The sequence below is a fragment of the Papio anubis genome, chromosome 4 (genome assembly GCF_008728515.1).
Source record: "Papio anubis isolate 15944 chromosome 4, Panubis1.0, whole genome shotgun sequence".
Lineage (NCBI taxonomy): Eukaryota > Metazoa > Chordata > Mammalia > Primates > Cercopithecidae > Papio > Papio anubis.
In genome coordinates, this window is record NC_044979.1 from 168,031,313 (window position 1) to 168,047,785 (window position 16,473).

Here is a 16,473-nt window from a genome sequence, read left to right on the forward strand (position 1 = left end):
CATTTCCTCTCTCCCAGCATTTGTTTCGTGATGTACAATAAGCAATTGACTAACTTGTCCTTAAGGCCAGGGCCACACCAGGTCTTCTTGGTGACAAATGAGGGAGCAGCGAGCGCTTTTGCCCTCTAATGGCATCTGTGGATCACTAGCTGGAGGCCTTGCGACTCTAAGAGCCAAGCTATTCAAGTGCTACAAATAACACTGCATGGCCTGCGGTCTTTCCTGTTTCCTCTCTGCGTCTATCAAGAAGGAGCAGCTGTTTTTTGAAGCCCTGCTTTCCTTCCCATGGCTCTGCTCACCCTCACCCTGCTTGGCCTCCAAACTCAGAGCCTTAACTTCCCTATAAATACAGTTTCTCTCCAACTCAACTTGATTCATTCACGCAGGGTCCTAGTTCTCTCTCTCTCTCTGCCATTCCAATTCTCCTCTTTCCATTACCTTTAAGAGAACCCTGGCTGGCCGTGGTGGCTCACACCTGTAATCCTAGCACTTTGGGTGGCCAAGGCAGGTGGATCACCTGAGGTCAGGAGTTTGAGACCAGCCTGGCCAATATGGCGAAACCCCATTTCTACTAAATAACCAAAATTAGCTGGCTGTGGTGGCACATGCCTGTAGTCCCAGCTATTCGGGAGGCTGAGGCAGGAGAATCACTTGAACCTGAGAGGTGGAGGTTGCAATCACACCACTGCACTCCAGCTTGGGTGACAGAGTGAGACTCTGTCTCAAAAAAACAAAACAAAACAAAAACGACCATGAAAAGGTTGTTCATTTATGGTATAAGAGCTGAAACCAAAAGGCAGAGGTTCCTCGATGGAGCTCTGCTGGGACCGTGCTTATCAGCCATTGAACCTCTTCACCACCTGGCGCACATCCAGGAAGGCCCCGCTGGTATTGATGTAGGGGTTATAAATAAACATTATCAAGTAGGTGAATTTGCAGCTACAGAATCTGCAGGTAATGAAGATTGATTGTAGATGCACCAATGAACTGGAGGTCAGATTTTCAACTTAACCATCCAGGAGATGGCCAGCAACCCAGAGCTAGAAAAAAGGATTCCTGGAGGGTGGGGAAGAAAATAGAAGTCTTACAGGCTCAGAGACAGACGAATGTCATCCCTCAGCTGTCACCTGAGCTGTGGCTATAAAATGAGGCAACAGATTAAGAATAGTAAGCATAAGATTGAGGCCAGGCTTGGTGGCTCATGCCTGTAATCCCAGCACTTTGGGAGGCCAAGGCAGGCGGATCACTTGAGGTTGGGAGTTAGAGACCAGCCTGGCCAACATGGTGAAACTCCGTCTCTACTAAAAATACAAAAAAAAAAATTAGCCAGGCATGGTGGCACACGCCTGTAATCCCAGCCACTCGGGAGGCCAAGGCAGGAGAATCACTTGAACTGGGGAGGCAGAGGTTACAGTGAGCCGAGATCTCGCCACAGCACTCCAGCCTGGGCAACAGAGTGAGACTCCATCTCAAAAAAAAAAAAAAGATTGGGGCAGTCAAAAGCGACCACAGTCAGCAAAGGAAGGATGAGGGGGAGTGAATAAAGGGTTCACAGGAGAATTAAGAAAGTATGGGCCCTTGGGGCCATTCGGTGAAGCTGAGCCAGGTCACTGGCGAGTGTGCCAGGGAATCAATTAAGGATGAATATGAAGCTTGAGGCCAGGCCAGCATAATTACCGTGTGGGCGCCCATATTTCTTTACATTTGCTGACTGTTAATCCAGCCTCCTGTGTTTCTGTGAAATGCAAAGGAAGAAATGCTGTGACTTCCCCTCATTCTAAGGTGAAACCAAAGAAGGGGAGACTGAGAGACTTGTCCGAAATCCTCCACCGAGCCATTGGGGAGGCTGGAATAGATATAGCCGGTCGTCCGACCTGTTCTCTAGGCACGGCTTTTTGGATATGCCATTTACATCTGCTTCAAGTTTTAGAAACTTCCAGGTTCTGGCTTTTTTGCTGCTTTGAGGGAACAAAGCAGTTCGGTCAAGTGTACAGCAAACCTATCCTCCTAAATCCGATCATCTTCAAAATAGATTTTTGAGGTTTATAGTACTACTCTCCAAATGTCATTATCATCCCTAAAGTGGAAAAAAAGGTTTAATTATTATGAGCAGTGAAATTACCATATAATCTTCCAATTAACTGAATAAGGCACCAAATAAGTGCCCTCAAGTCTTAATTTCTACCTTGAAGTTAAGGTAGGTATATCATGCCTACCTTGATCATCCTACACATCCTCAAAGTGGGCAGAGTTGAAAGGCTAAGTGGGTGGGGTGTGAAGCGGTGTCCTTCCACCCTCCTGTCTGTTTGTCAAGCTCTGTTGGTCCTTCCGATTGGTTAGCGACCCTGAGTGTTTCTGAAAGCCTTTTGTTGTACATGGGGGCAGAACCACTAATCTGGCCAATTCCAAGCAGAAAAGATCAAGTGTAGATTTCATATCTGAGTTTTAAGTGCTAGTAAAAAGTTGCATTAAGTTATCAAATGCACTGCAATCCTGGCTTCATCGCCAAGTGGCTCTGCAGTTTGGGGATTACGCTGCGTCCCGAAGAAAAGAAAAGAAAATTGTTCCGTTTAGATGCTTGGGGTAAAGGGGGATTGATCCAGTTACTTTTAAATTAATCTAATTCAGATGGTGTTCACTGCATAACTTTCTAAGGTTGGTACTTGGTCAAAGAACAAGGTGTTCATTTTTATAGGATTGGAGGCTTTTGGTTGAAAAGGCATGAAGAAGTTTCTACCAGTCCTGTTTGAAATAAAATAGTAGTGTAATCTAAAGATTGTAATTCAAGACCAACACAGCACATTTAGAGTAACTTTTTAAAATTGGTTGACTAATGTGCTTCTCCCTCTCTCTTTCTGTAGATGTGCGTGTAGCATATTACATAGAGAAATCTATAAGCCCGGGGTTATGTTGGTTGCTGATGAGGATTAATTAGAACCTACTACTCAATTATTCACTTTTGATCTGCTCTTGCTCTGGTAGTCTTCTTCACTGTGTTATTCATTCAAGAGCTGTTCATCGGGCCAGGCGCAGTGGTTCACACCTGTAATCCCAGCACTTTCGGAGGCCGAGGCGGGCAGATCACCTGAGGTCGGAAGTTTGAGACCAGCCTGACCAACATGGAGAAACCCTGTCTCTGTTAAAAATACAAAAAATTAGCCAGGTGTGGTGGCACATGCCTGTAATCTCAGCTACTCAGGAGGCTGAGGCAGGAGAATCGCTTGAGCCCAGGAAGTAGAGGTTGCAGCGAGCCAAGATCATGCCATTGCACTCCAGCCTGGGCAACAAGAGTGAAACTCCCTCTCAAAAAAAAAAAAGAAAAAGAAAAAAAGAAAAAGAACTCTTCATTTTCCTATATGATGACATTCTGCCATTCTACTATATGACAAACTCTTTCTAGCTATTCAGGATATAGCAATAAATAAAGCAAAGTCCTTGCTTACATCGCAGAGGGGAGAAACAGGCAACAGGTCTCTATGCAGCACAATACAGCAGAGCCAGAGGTGTGGGGCAGGAGGTGTGCTGTCTTGCAGAGTAACCCAAAAAGGTCCGACTGATGAGGCCACATTGGTACAAGAGGCTGAATGAAGGGAGGAAGGGAGAAAGCAGATGTTTGGAGGAAGACTGCTTCGGGCTGAGAGACAGTCAAAGCAAAGGTCCTGAGGTCAGAGTATGCTTAGCATTTTTGAGAAACGAGAAGGCACTGTGGCTGAAGTCAAGCAGGAGAATGGCAGGAGATAAGGTTGGACGAGGTCAGAGAAAGCAGAAGGGGCCCCAGTGGCATGGGACTTTAGATTTTTGTTTGGAGTCAGAAATCCATGCAATGGATTGACATGTGTAGACAAATGCCGAGACAGCCACAAAAATCTGAAATCCATACACATAAATATACATATGGGCAACTACATAGGAAAGTCCACTTAAAATACTTGTGAATATATGGGGGAAAATTATGGGGCTTGGTGAATCAGAGGGTTGGTGTACAGAAAGGGAAAAGAAGTGAGAAAAAGTGACAAGATGGGAGATAATTGGGTGACTATCAGAAACCAATGTTAACTACAAGAATTCAAAGTCCAGGTGTAGCCCAGAATGAGGTTTCTTCCACCCTGTGCCTCCCCGGTCTTCTGGGGCCTTGTCCCCTCTGTCGTTCACTTGTGACAGCAAACAGGGGAGAGAGAGGGAGTGGAGGTCACAAAGGGTCTCAAGGGCCAGACCTTCAAGTGGCAAGCATCATTTCTGCCCTCTTTCCATTGCCCAGAATTTTCCACTGGCCCACTGTACTGCAAGGAGAGATTGGGGCAGGGCGGGCTGGGAAATATACTACTCCTGTGTGCTCAGGAAGAAAACATATTGTCTCTGCCTTGTCTGGACTCTCAGTTCACCTTCTCTCCTCTGTGGTTTGTTTCAGGACTAGGATCTGAGCTCATCACTTAAGAGTGGTCACAGCTATCGTTGATCATCCCTAACTTGGGAACCCTCCAAATATTTAAAAAACAGGCTGGTGGCTTTAGTTCTCTTCACAATGAACCTCCAGGTTCACCTTCTTATTCTCACACCTGGGACTAGAGGAAGGACTTAAACTCAGACCTAACTTCACCTTTTGATCTTGATGCCCCTGGGCGTGTAGTGCCAGTCCTGAGCCCTTGTTCATGGGCTCTTTCCTGTACCCTCAGGACCCCTGACTCATGGCTCCCCACCCCCCAACTCCATGCCGTTGCCAGTTCTCTAAATGCATTCACAAACACAAAAGAAAAGAACATCTTTTTCTAGAAAAGGACTTTCAAACAGGTAAAAACACCTTTCAGTATTTGGGAATACAAGGGTGTGGTCTTTCATCTAAAGCATTACCAAGTGGAGGGTGGCACGCTATTAAAAAAAAAAAAACAAAAACAAAAACAAAAAAAAGGAAGGCAAGGACGTAGCAATTGAATTCCTTTCTCTTCCCAGAAGTAAGATTGTGAAATTGGCCCCTGGAGATCAGGGGACTTTAGCACACCAATGTGGGGCCAGTGACTGAGGTTCTTATATCCTGCGCTCAGAGTGACTCAGGCAATGTCAGCCCTCAGGAAACTCAGACTTCATTGGAAGCCTCTGGCTTCAGAAAAGAAAGAGAAGACGAATGTACAGCTTGTTTGGCCTCTTCTAAATGCTAGTAACTTTTTAGATCTTAATTATTAGGAAGGAAGGAGGGAAGGAAGGGAGGGAGGGAGGGAAGAAGGGAGGGGAGGGAGGGAGGAAGGGTGGGGAGGGAGGGTTCCCTTTTCCTCCAGGCTCAGCAGGGACGTGTCTGGACTGAGGGCAGTCACGGGGCTATGTACTGGTCTCTGAGCTGTCTACCTTACATCAAGGTGCTCAGAGCTGAGAGGGCTGGCTGCGAATGTAATTTGATTAGAGCTGGGTTGTTCAGCATTGTACCAATGGAAGCTCTATGTTAATTAGTGTTCTTCAAGATTTACAGTACATGGCAGGGTACAGTGGCTCATGCCTGCAATCCCAGCACTTTGGGAGGCCTAGGCAGGTGGATCACCTGAGGTCAGGAGTTGGAGATCAGCCTGACCAACACGGTGAAACCCAGTCTCTACTAAAAATACAAAAAATATTAGCCAGGCATTGTGGCAAGCACTGTAACTCCCAGCTACTTGTGAAGCTGAGGCAGAAGAATCTCTTGAACCCAGGAGGTGGAAGTTGTAGTGAGCCAAGATTGCACAATTGCACTCCAGCATGGGTAAGAAGAGTGAAACTCCGTCTCAAAAACCAAACAAACAAATAAAACCCTTACACTATAATTGTAATACCTTAGAGATGTGTAGTGGTTTATGGTAAAGAAGAAAAAAGATGCTTATGCCCATTATATCATTTAATCCTCACAGCAAAACATGAAGCCACCAATTCCAAGAGGTGGCTGTCACAGCCACACACCCTAATCCCAGGCTGAGCCATAGTCTTGGGATTTTTATTAATTTACTCATTTTAGAGATGGAGTCTTGCTCTGTCATCCAGGCTGGAGTGCAGTGGTGTGATCTTAGCTCACTGCAACTTCAAGTTCCTGGGCTCAAGAGGTCTGTGTGTGCCAGCCACCACACCTGGCAATCTTGGGCCTTGTTTTTTTTGTTTTTGTTTTTGTTTTTCTGAGACAGAGTCTTACTCTGTCGCCCAGGCTGGAGTGCAGCGGCGTCATCTCGGCTCAGTGCAACCTCTGCCTCCTGGGTTCAAGCAATTCTCCTGCCTCAGCCTCCCGAGTAGCTGGGATTACAGGCATCCACCATCATGCCCTGCTAATTTTCTGTATTTTTAGTAGAGATGGAGTTTCACCACGTTGGCCAGGCTGGTCTCCAACTCCTGATCTCAGTGATCTGCCCACCTCGGCCTCCTAAAATGCTGGGATTACAGGTGTGAGCCACCGCACCTGGCCTCATGAGAGTGTTTCTATGACATTACCTGAGACAGCATTGGGTATTTCAGGTGTCAAGGTCATTTTATGGGCCGGGAGTCGTCGCTGGGAGACGGTGAAAGGCTTTTGCCATATGCCGCATTAGAGGCTTTGTAGAGGGGTTATCGAATGGAGAACATGTCCCTCCCAGCTCAGCAGCTTCCACTCTGTACTGTGTGGGCTGGGGCAATCTTACTGGCTCCCATCTCACGTCCCATTAATATGGCTTGAAGGGCAAGTCAGATACAAAGTCCATTCCCTAATATAATCAGGTAAAAGAGATGTAACCATTTCATATGAAGCATGTTCAAATACACCAACTTGCATAATTCTACCAACCCTTACATTTTTAAGTTCTAGACCCAGGAGCTTTTCTTCTCCACCGGCCAGTGCAAAAGTCTTTCAGTCACCAGCAGAGGGTTGAGGCAAGGAACCTTGGCCCTTTTGTCCATCTTTATCTTGATGAACCTGCCTCAACATTGGCCCAGGCAATTGCTGGTCAGTTTTCTCATTGTAATCTCTGCTTAATGACTTTTAAAGTTTCTCCAAACTAGGGTGAATACAGCAAACCCATTTGGAACTCCTTAATGCTAGCAGCCAGCAAGGGCTCTTTTTGGTCCACCCAAACTTCAGTAGTGTTGTATTAAGACCTTTGTTTTCACCTCATCAATTTCCATTCTATTTTTCTTATTTCTTAAGCACCACTGAAGATTTTCAGCCTGATGGGATGAGTCCCATGGCGCTTCCCTTTTTCCTCTTCATTTTAGCTTTATTAATGTTTTCTTTAATCTCTTTACTTCTTAATAACTGCTTAAATACATCCACCTTCCTGGGATGAGTCCTTTGACTCTGTCCTCTGCTTTTCCGCATTGTTTTATTAATTGCCCTAATGTATTTATTAGCATCTATAAGGCCCACGAGGGGAAGCTGAGATAGCAAATTCAATAAGTCTTCTCCGACCATAGCTTGATTTTGCAGCAGTGAGATTGCATGAGGTGTCCATGCAAATGGGGCCCCCTTAATCACAGCATTTCCCATGACCTGGGTAACAGGCATATTTAGTGGGTGGATATTCCAGTTGTCATAAAGCCAGTCCCACGTGGCTTGCATACAAAGCATATTAGCTGCTTCATCCTGGGCACTCCACTTGGCATTTATAGGTGGAGTTGGACAGTCCCCCTTCTCAGGGTAAATAAACTTTATGGTGACTTTTATCCAGTCTACTAGGCTGGCTGTTGCCTCAGGAATAACCTGCTGTATGTCCAGATCGTATATAGCCATCTGAGGTTGTTCCATAGTGAGCTGTGGATCCTGCATCAACCCAAACATGCGCTTCCCCTCTGTAGCATGTAAAACCAAAGATGCTGCCCCTAAATTAGTTACTCTCACAGTCCATTTTAGTAAAGGTCCCTCAGGGAGTTGATGATACTGAACCACAAAATAAAACAGTTCCTTCACACTCTACCCCTTGGTTTCAGTAGTTTCTTGATTTTGCCCTTCCCCCACATTGACTACCTTCTTGGTAACCACACGTCTCAGAGGCATTTTCTGTTGTTAGGAATGGCTCCAAAACTAGTGGCCAAAGCTCAGACTCACTGACATCTAAGCTTGGTGTAGCATTGAGGCTGGACCTAGCGCTCTCTTTTATTTTTATTTTAGCTATTACACATAACAATAACCAACAGATTGCATATTTCACTTCTTTATTATTAGTTTGCATTTCCTTGCACATCCAGCGAACCAGCTTCCCAAGAGTTGGATCTATCTCCAAATTCCAGTGGTAACTTTCACCTTCAGTAACTGAGTGCAGTACAGCTGTGACTTTGTACCATGGGTGACCATGCGACCATCCAGGAATCAAAGATCCCTTATCCTCCTTCCTCTTATTTTTTCTCTTCCCAAAGCACATGTTTCTATGAGCCAGGGCCATGGCCAGCAAATCCCACTTCTGACATCCATTGTGTGAAAACACACACACACACAGACACACACACACTAAAACTCAAAGTACTTTCTCTATTCTTTCACTCAACAACAATCAACACAGAATATTTTTGTAACCAAATGTTTGGCGATTCCTCCCCACCAACAAACAAACAATCAGTTCTGCAGCAAATACCAGCTGGGTATACTCCAATTCAATTCTGACACCATCTACCTGGAGATAGCGTCATATCCCACAGATTGAGGGCTCAGTCCCCAAGACTATTGCCCCTCTTCCCAGTAGTCACAGTCTGAGCCTCCAGAACTTCTGAACAACCAGCTTCAAGCTGAGGTTCCCGTGACCCCCTCCTTGGGTTCCATCAATATGGAGTGGTTCACAGAAAAACTTTAGGGAAGTTTACTTATGTTTATCAGTTTACTGTAAAGGCTGTTACAAAGGATACAGATGACGAGACACATAGGGAAAGGGATGAGGGAAGGAGTGAGGAGCTTCTATGCCCAGCCTGGGTGCCCTGCTCCCCAGAAACCTGTACGTGTTCTGCCATCCAGAAACTCTCCAAACCCAGTTCTTTTGGATTTTTATAGAAGCATCATCACATAGGCACAATTGATTAAATCACTGGCCATGAGTGACCAACATAACCTTCAGTTCCTGTCCTCTCCCTGGAAATTGGGGGGTGGGCTCAAAGTCCCAACTCTCTAATCTCGCCTTGGTCTTTCCAGGGACCAGCCCCCATCCTGAAGCTAGCTAGGGGCTGCCAGCCATGAGTCAACTTATTAGCATACAAAAACACATCACTTTGGAGATTCTAAGGGTTTTAGGAGTTGTATGGAAGGAAACACATGAAAGATCAAATATATATTTCACAATATCACACTCCTGTAGAACACTTTGGGACACGTACCATGATTCTTTGAAAATCATTTACATCATTCTAGTATAAATCAATGAAAATGACTGAGGCAAGTTGTAATCATTTTAGGGGGTTTATCTGCCAAAGTTAAGGACACCCACCTGGGAGACAGGTCTATGCCTTTCTCCAAAGATAATTTTAAGGACTTCAATATTTAAAGGGGAAAGGATGGATATTGGGGGAATATCCAATTTTCATATGAGGGTGAGTAGAGGAAATAGTCATTCATGCTGTCACTTCATCTGGGTAAGTGAATCTGCAATTTTACACGAGATAACGTAAACAATAGGGCAGGGGAAGTAACTAGATATGCATTTGTCTCAGGCGAGTAGAAGGATGACTTTGAGTTCTCTCCGGTCCGCATCTGTGGATAAGCTATCAATTTACATTGCCAGCGTGAAATTCAACAGAACTGTTTTCAAGCAAAGATCTTGGGGCCTGTAAGGAATCTCCTTGCGGGTAAAAGGTAAGGGATGTATGTAGCTTTTTATCTTTGTAGCCGTCTTAGTTAGGAACGAAGTAGGAGGCAGGTTTGTGTGACCCAGTTCCCAGCTTGACTTTTCCCTTTGGCTTAGTAAGTATGGGGCCCCAAGATTTATTTTCCTATCACACTGGTCCTTCTATAGTCACTGGATTATTTGAATATTAATGGATTTTCATTGTAAATGTGATAAAGATGACGCTCCAAAGAAGGACTTCCCTGTGTCTTTCAGAAGACAGAAGAGAGCTCCCACCACTCTCAGGGGTTCATGTCATGAACTCTTGATCTGATTCAAAAAATGAAAACCTTAGAACTTTGGTTTAAGCTGTTCTAAGATTTGCTCAACCCAGGCCTTTCCAGATACTCCTTTGAGGAAGGTTTTAGCCATGGCAGTAGCCGTAAGAGTTTCTGCTGATACACAGCGGGAGGATTCATCAGGGAAGAGTATCTTGGAGTTGCACATGAGCTGTACCAAGATCCCTGAACGACGTGAAGCTGATAAAAAAAGAGTCTACATCCAGCTGGGTGCGGTGGCTCACGCCTGTAATCCTAGCACTTTAGGAGGCCAAGGTGGGCAGATCACTTGAGGTCAGGAGTTCGAGACCAGCCTGGCCAAACATGGTGAAACCCCCATCTCTACCAAAAAAAAAAAATTAGCCAGGCATAGTGGCACGTGCCAGTAGTCCCAGCTACTTGGGAGGCTGAGGCAGGAGAATCGCTTGAACCTGGGAGGTGGAGATTGTAGTGAGCCGAGATTGTGCCACTGCATTCCAACCTGGGTGACAGAGTGAGACTCCGTCTCGGAAAAAAAAAAAAAAGAAAAAGAAAAAGAGTCTACATCCTCCCATTTCCTCTCCTCACCAGTTTAACAAGGATCAACAGAGCATCTCCAGGCTCTACTGGATTCCAGGACTGATTTCTTAACAGAGTGTGCCCATCTGCCATCTTTCAGGATAGTTAATACTTGCCCACAAATAGAGTTAGATTGTAAAAGCTCTGGCTGAAACTATTAAGAAATAAAGCAGTTTTGACTGATCCAACACGATGGCTAATTTTACCCGGAGGGAATCGTTAATAAACAGCTGCATTCGTAGTTGTTCTTTAAAAAGGATCTCTCTTGAACCAGCCAAGAAACTAAGGTGTGGAAAGCTTAGTGGCATGACTCTGCCCAGCACACTGAAATGATGAGCTTGCCGACTGGGAAAGGAACATGCCGGAAAGGGCGTTAGATTAGGAGCAGCTCATCTGTCATCTGCCTTTTGTTTAAGGACGACCTCGGCAGCTGGCTCCTGCTCCACCCCACTTCCTACCTTCATCCTGGGAGACGCCTGGTCCACAGGGCATCTTCACTCTCAGTCCTGGCATCCTTGTTTCCAGCAACCCTCTCCATCAACCTCTTCTGCCTCCGTCCGTGGCCACTCCTGGACATTTCCATAACCTGCAAATCCACCTTGAAATCCCTCCTCAAACAACTCGTGGGCACAGCCTCCTGCCTTTCCAGCCTGCTGTGTGATTCCCTCACTCTGACTTTGCTGGTCCTCAGCAAGATCTCTGGTCCCTTGGGCCCCTCCCCTCTTCTGTGCTCATTTCCTTTCTTATATTTAGCTTGGAGCCCACGGTTCATCATTTTGAGCAGTCTTTGACAATATCCCCCTTCAAACTTGTCAGACCATAACCCACAGTAAGAAATCTAATACATATGAGCTGGGCGCAGTGGCTCACGCCTGTAATCCCAGCACTTCGGGAGGCTGAGGTGGGTGGATCACTTGAGGTCAGGAGTTCCAGACCAGCCTGGCCAAAACCAAAAATTAGCCGGGCATGGTGGCGGGCACCTGTAATCCCAGCTACTCTGGAGGCTGAGGCAGGAGAATTGCTTGAATCCAGGAGGTGGAGGTTGCAGTGAACCGAGATCGCGCCACTGCACTCCAGCCTGGGCGACAAAGGGAGACTCCGTCTCGGGGCAGCGGGGGTAGAGAAAGAAATCTAATACGTATGGTCTAAGGGTCATCTGCATATGTATTTATCTATACACATACGTATATGCACAAGCCTCTTTCAACTGTAACTCAATCACAATTATTTAAAAATCTCTCCCTGAACATCAGTTCTTACAGTTACAGCTCTATTTCTCTCATCTTCACCACACTGTTGCAACAGTCATCTATACAAACTGTATTAGTATTCCTATTGCTTCTGTAACAAGTTGCCACAAACTCAGTGACTTATAACAGCACACATTTATTCTCTTACCGTTCTGGCAGTCAGATGTTTGCAATGAAGATTTCTGCATGGCTGCATTCCTTTTGGAGGATTCAGGGCAAAATCTATTTCCTTGCCTTTTCCCGTTTCTAAAGACTGCCTACATTCTTGGGCTCATGGCTGCATCATTCCAGCTACTGCTTCCATTGTCACAACTCCTTTCTCTGACTCGGACTCTCTTGCCTTCCTCCTTTTTTTCTTTGAGATGGAGTTTCTCTCTTGTCGCCCAGGCTGGAGTGCAATGGCGCTATCTCAGCTCACTGCAACCTCCACCTCCCGAGTTCAAGAGATTCTCCTGCCTCAGCCTCCCAAGTAGGGAGGGATCACAGGCATGCACCACCACACCCAGTTTATTTTCATATTTTTAGTAGAGACGAGGTTTCACCATGTTGGCCAGGCTGGTCTCGAACTCCTGACCTCAGATGATCCACCCACCTCGGCCTCCCAAAGTGCTGGGATTACAGGTGTGAGCCACTGCACCCAGCCACTTTCCTCCTTTTAAGAACTCTTGTGATTATATAAACCCCTTCCAGATAATCTAGGATAATCTCCCCAACTCAAAATCCTGAACTTAATCACATCTGCCAAGTCCCTTTTACCATGAATGTCTGGTAACGTAATCACCGGCCCTGGGGATTAAGGCCTGTGGACATCTTTGGGGGCCGTTATTCTGCCTACCACATGAGCCATCTTTGACTTTCTTAACTTCCACTCACTTTTCTTTTTTCTTTTTTTCTTTTTTTTTTGTGACGGAGTTTTGCTGTTGTTGCCCAGGCTGGAGTGCGGTGGCACGATCTCGGCTCACTGCAAGCTCCGCTTCCCGGGTTCACGCCATTCTCCTGCCTCAGCCTCCCGAGTAGCTGGGACTACAGGCGCCCGCCACCATGCCTGGCCAATTTTTTTTGTATTTTTAGTAGAGACAGGGTTTCACTGTGTTAGCCAGGATGGTCTCGATCTCCTGACCTTGTGATCCGCCGCCTGGGCCTCCCAAAGTGCTGGGATTACAGGCGTGAGCCACCGTGCCCCGCCCTAAATAAACTTAATTTTTTAGAGAAGTTCTAGGTTCATAGAAAAATGGAGCAGAGGCTGAGCGCGGTGGCTCATGTCTGTAATCCCAGCACTTTGGGAGGCTGGGATTGCCTGGGTGACAGAGCAAGACAACAACAGAAAAAAGAAAAATAAAGAAAAGAAAAATGGAGCAGAAAGTGCAGAGTTTGCATCAACCTCTACTCCCCCTCACCACACACACACATGCACAGCTTCCCCCACTAGCAGTATCAAACCTGAGTAGGACATTTGTCATAATCAATAAACCTACACTGACACACACTATCACCCAGAGTCCATAGTTTACATTATCGCTCACTCTTGGTGTACGTTGCATGGGTCTGGACTTATGGACAATGACATGGGTCCACCATTGTAGTATCGCACAGAGTAGTTTCACTGCCCTAAAAATCCTCTGTGTTCCACCAATTCATTCCTCCTTTCTCCTGACCTCTGGCAACCATGGATATTTTCGCTGTCTCCATAGTTTTGCTTTTCCCAGAATGTCATATAGTTGGAATCATACAGTACACAGCCTTTTCGGATTGGTTTCTTTCACTTAGGAATATGCATTTAAGGTTTCTCCATGTCTTTTTGTGGTTTGATAGCTCATTTCATTTTAGTGCTAAGTAACATTCCATTGTCTGAATGTGGGCCTAGGTTTCTTTTTTTAATTTTTATTTATTTATTTATTTATTTATTTTTTGAGATGGGGTTTTGCTCTGTCTCCCTGGCTGGAGTGCAGTGGCACGATCTCGGCTCACTGCAGCCTCCACCTCCAGGGTTCAAGCAATTCCTCCACCTCAGCCTCCAGAGTAGCTGGGATTACAGGGGTGTGCCACCACACCCGGCTAATTTTTTGCCTTTTTTGTAGAGACGGAATTTCACCATGTTGACCTGGCTGGTATCGAACTCCTGACCTCAGGTGATCTGCCTGCCTCGGCCTCCCAAAGTGTTGAGATTACAGGTGTGAGCCACCACGCCTGGCCAGGTCTAGGTTTTTGAAGAAGGAATTGAACTGAGTGTAGGGCAGGCTGCACTGCTGAAGTGTCTTCTTTGTACTTGGATTGTGCTAGGACTGATAGACTTCAAAGTGCAAAGCGCCTGAAGGATCTTGCATTAGTCAGTTCTATGCACTGAGCTTCTGCCCCCAGAATACCACTCTCAGAATAAGAATATGATAAGGCCGGTTGGATAGGTGGGGCATGGATTGAAGGCTCAGGCCACTGCACTGCACATACAGGTCTTGATGTAAATGGTCTGGCAGAGGTCAAGTTCTATTTAGCGGGGATAGATGATGTGACAGAGTGAAGAAAGGTAATGGTCTAAACGCAGCAAAAGTTTCATTCCCACTCATGTGATAGTCTGTGGAGCAGGCAGCTCCTCTTTTCATGAACCTGGGACCCAGGTATCGTCCACCTTGTGGCTCTGCTTCTCCGGAGCCTTGTCATTTTTTTTCATCTAGCTATAGTGACACGGTCTTTTGGATAAGCCGTGAATATTAAACCAAAGGCACACTCTGAACATTGATTTGACATGTGGTCAGCTGCTTATTTAGCACAGTCTGGGGAATGCTGGGGTGATGGACAAGAAGGTTTTCATGAGGAGGCTGAAGAGATCTAAGTATGGGGGTGCCAGCCTGGGGCACTTCAGAAGGGGCACTGGCCTACGGGTAGCATCAGGGTGACCCTAAGTTCCCTGGGGCAGGGTGTGGCTCATGACAGGGTGTTGAGAACCCACCAAGAAGGCTGGAACTTTCAGTACTCATTGTTTTATGAGGGCCTGCCTGTGTGCCAGGCAAGAAGACACTGACCAGAGGCCCAGGGCCACTGAGGGGTCTCGGCCTGGTCTCTTGGTGCCTGGGGGGTACACTGTGCAAGCGATGATGTGGTTCCAAGGGGCAGGACTCTGACCCACAATCCTGGTGCCAGTGTCCGTTTTGCCACTCATGTTAGATTTTGCTTCTGTAAGTGAACTTACTCAGGATGGCTGGTTTCTTGGCCACTCTTCCAGTGGTTTTCAAGGGTGAAAAAAAGAGTTTCAGCAAGACAGCTAACATCTGGATGAGCGTGCCAGAAAGTGTCTGTAGCCTTCCTCTAGAGAGCACTCTGGACTGGTGGGTGTGAGGACCCCAGGGCAGGCTGCCTCAGCCCCTTTGACTTCAGATTTCAGGGAAGCCCAGGGAGCTGGATTGGGCGCCTGGATTTTCCGAGAATTATATTTCTGAGAGGATTTTGAAACCTAAACAGGAATACTTTACACACAGGTCATCGAGCAGGAATTGGGAAGTTCCAAAGCTGCCCTCCTTCACACCACCTCCTCCCTTCAGAGGCCAAGGGCTGCCAAGCTGTCTCCCACACACCTCAGTGAAAAGTCCCTGGCTCTCCTCCCAGCCGCCTCGCCGTGACCTCGTGAGGTGTAAGAAGGAGGAAGGGGATCTACATTCTGGATGAACCTTCCTTCCTCCTTGCCGAGAAATAGTTTAGGCCCCTGCGCCTGCTGGGCCTTAGAGCTTCTCAGAGCCCAGGGCCTGGTGTGGTTCCTGCAGGCTGCCTGGGAATTCCAAGGAGGCTGCCTGGCTGCCTGTCTTATTTCCAGTGTCTGCTGCAACCCATTTTCTAAGCTTGAGTGGCTGAAAACAACAGAAATTCGTCCTCTCACAGTTCTGGAGCCCAGAGTCTGAATCCAGGTGTTGGCAGGGCTGTGCTGCCTTTGAAGGTTCTAGGGAAGGCTCCTTCCTGGCCTTTTCCAGCTTTGGGTAGTGGCCGGCAGCGCTCGGCATTCCTTGGCTTCAGATGCATCATTCCAGCTGCACGTGGCTGTCTTCCCTCTGTGTCTCTTCTTTTCTTCTTATAAGGACACCAGTCATATGGTGTTAAGGGCCCACCTTACTCCAGTATATCGCCAACTTAATTCACTACATCTGCAACCCCATTTCCAAATGTCACATTCTGAGGTTCCTGACGAATGTGAATTTGAGGGGACACTATTCAACCCACAGCAGAGCCCCACCATCACTTCCCCACACCGTGCCCTTGGAGCAGGCCCCTTCGCTGCACAGGGCACCCTGCCTGTCATTCCTCTCCAGCACCAAGACAGAGCTAAGAGTGATTTCTTGAAATGAAACTGCATCCTCTCATCCCAATAAGGCATGGCCTCACTAGTGGGAGATAAGCAAATGTAAGCCTTCCTCAGGACTGGTATCCACACGTCCAGGATACACTCACCCCGATTTTTTTCCTGGTTTATAAAGGTGCTTCAGGACTCTTTGGCTCCTGGTCAATACCTTAGTGCTTCCTGAAGGGGAAAGAGCCCTCCAAACCATTCAGTGGGCCATCCCAGACCAAGGTTTCTGACCCAGACATTGAAACAGGAGGAGTTCCCTTATCCCCCTTGCA

General features: G+C 46.7%; 1 protein-coding gene across 11 annotated transcripts in view; it reads left to right on the top strand.

Moving 5' to 3' along the window:
* Positions 1-16,473, top strand: part of EVA1C (eva-1 homolog C) — a 105,231-nt gene that overhangs the window by 25,024 nt on the left and 63,734 nt on the right.